Genomic DNA, 3,219 nt, shown 5'->3' on the forward strand with positions numbered 1-3,219 from the left:
GTAAGACCCTGGGGGAGCCTAGGACATTCTTACAGGTTTTTGTATAGCTAACAGGATATGTGATGTGTGTATTATGTGTGGTATGCTCTGAGAAACTCACTAAGCATTAGCTTACAGGTTGTGGATTTGTTTCAGGTACTTCAGATCCCAAGGGCAAAGGCAAGGTGTGATGGCGCAGTGTGCACTCTCTCCAAAGAGTTTTTATGGACACTTTGATATTTGGATTAAAAGTTGTATTTGATATATGTTTTGAAAACAATTACGATTGGATTTCTTAAACTATGGAAATGTGTTTGCTTATTTGAAAATGATAATTTTATTTGAAAATTTTGGTCGTTACACGTGTTCTCTGCATGAGGACCGACCCAAACCTGTGATGGATGCATCACAGAACACTACAAAATCCTTAACTCCCTCTGGGAGATCCAAAACTGGAGCCTCGCACAAACATTATCGGAAGGTCACAAACGCCCCCTGCTGCTCAGGGCCTCACCGGAAATTCACCCTCTTCCTCGTTATACGAGTGAAGGGTACTGCAATCTTGGAGAAATATCGTATAAATCTCCGGTTGTACCCTGCCAATCCCAGAAAACTCCTGATATCTGAGGTAGATCTCGGCACCTCCCACTGCATGACTGCCTCGATTTTAGCCGAGTCGACCAAAATCCCCTCCTAGTTAACGAGATACCCGAGGAACTGGACTGCTCGTAACCAAAACAAACACTTCGAGAACTTGGCATACATCGGTTCTCGTCTCAGAACTCCCAATAACTCCCTGAGGTGCTCCTCGTGCTGCTCTCGGGTCTTGGAATACACCAAGATATCATCTATAAACACGATGACTGAACGATCAAGCATCAGACTGCAAACCTGATTCATCAGGTCCATAAATGCTACTGACACATTGCGGCATCACCACAAACTTGTAATGTGCATAACGGGTCCGAAACGTGGTCTTCTCCACATCCTCCTCTTTGACTCGGACCTAATGATACCCAGGCCTCAAATCTATCTTGGACAACCAAGATGCACCCTGTAACTGATCAAAGAGATCATCTGTCATCGGGAGTGGATAATGGTTCTTCACCGTCAACTTGTTCAACTACCTATGATCAATGCACATACAGCGCGAACCGTCCTTCTTCCTGACGAAGAGTATCGACGCTCCCCACAGGGAGTTGCTTGGACGAATCAACTACTTGCCTAACAGTTCCTGCAACTGTGATGACAGCTCCTGCATCTTTGGTGGCGCCAATCAGTATGACGCCTTGGTGATAGAGGCGCACCTGGCACCAGGTCGATCCGAAACTCGACATGCCTCTCCGGATGTATCCCTGGAAACTCCATTGGAAACACATCAAAAAACTCGCTGACTACTGGAACCTATGAAACTGAAATCTGATCCCTGGCTCGGGTATCTGCCACATACGCTAGATAACCCGCACACCCATGCTGAATATACTGTCGAGCCCTGGCAGCTGAACAAAACCATGATCCCACTCTGGTGCCCTCGCCATATACAACCAGTTCTCCCCCACTCGGGTTCGAACTACCACCCGCTGACTCTCGAAATCAATCATGGAACCGAAACGACTAATCCAGTCCATCCCCACAATCACGCACCCCCCCACATGGGAATTGGAATAAAGTCTATCGAAAATGATACCCCGAAGATTTCCAACTCACATCCTCGGTAGACCGAAAAAGCAGAAACCCCATGTTCGTTGGCTATGTAAACTCGTAACAGACACTCTAGCTCGCCTGCTGGCACATTGAACTCCTTACTGAATGTCTGAGATACAACGACCGACTTTCCCCCGAGTCAAATAAAACCAATACAGGCAAGGAGTTCACTAACAACGTACCTAACCACAAGTACAACAGATAAGCATAAACACATGTATAATAAAAGAAATAGAGGATAAACACATACCAACAACCACGTCCGGCGCTGCCCTAGCCTCCTCGGTTATAAGCTGGAAGGTACGCCTCTATGCCTTCGGAGGCTCTGCTTTAACTGGCCTCCTATCTGCGATCCTCAATGTAGCCGACACTGGAGCTTGCGCCGACTTGGCGGCTATTTGAGGAAATTAGGCCTTCATATGGCCTACCTGCTCACAATGATAACAAAGTCTGACTCCAGGAGTCGGAGTCTATTGCCTGCAATCCCTGGCTAAATGGTCATGCTTGCCATATCGGTGGCACTCACTCCCTGATCGACACGTCCCTGAATAAGACTTTCCGCACTTCCCACAAGTGCATCCTGGCTATCCCCCAGTCCTGGTATCAGCGTTCTTAGACCGCTTCAGTGTCGGCTACGACTGTGTCGGGGCCTGCTGCTGCTCCCTCAACTGCAGCTCAATCTCCAACTCATGCCACTTCGCGACCTCCTCTAAATATAGAAGAGTATCACATCGCTAGGTAGACACAAACTGTCGGATGTCATTATTGAGCATGCTCAGGTAACATGTCATCTGAGCCTGCTCGGAAGAAAACTCTTGGAAGAACATCGCCCACTCTGTGAACATGCGGATGATCATCGTCATCGACTCCCTGTCCTGTCTCAAACTCAAAAACTCTTGAGCCAATTGTTACAGCTTAACCCATGGGATGTAACGAGCGCGAGACATATCCCTGAACTACTCCCAAGTAACAACAACTCTCTGATCATCACTGTACGACCCTGTCGTCAATCTCCCTCAGTCCTTGGCCCCGAACCTCAGCAGGTTCAGGGCACACCTGAACTTCTGGTTAGTAGGACACGAGCAAGTAAATAAATACCCCTCCAAATCAGAAACCCACCTCATAGCCTTGATGGGGTCCTGAGTCCCATCAAAAGTAGGGGGCTTCGTGTTATCGAAGTCCCTGTACTGGAAGCCCTGATTGGCTCCTACTCCTCCTCCTGCCACTGTTATAGCTGATGCAGCTGCAGTGGCAACCGTCTCCGCAAGGGCTGCATACCTGTCATCGAAGTACTCCATCATAGCGGTCTTGATAGATCCAAACAACTATGGAATCTGACCCCAGACAATCTCGACCACCTCCTCGTGGATGATGTCCCTGACACGGTCCTCTGTTAACATTGGCCCCTCCTGTCCGATAACCTCAGGCGTGGTCGGGGCATCCTGATTGCCCTGTCCTGATCCTGATCTAGTCACAAAACGCCTCATAAACACCATACTGAAAAATATAAGAGGAAGATATAAGATAATCCATATA

This window comes from Lactuca saligna, chromosome 2 (assembly GCF_052625555.1).
Source record: "Lactuca saligna cultivar CGN05327 chromosome 2, ASM5262555v1, whole genome shotgun sequence".
NCBI lineage: Eukaryota > Viridiplantae > Streptophyta > Magnoliopsida > Asterales > Asteraceae > Lactuca > Lactuca saligna.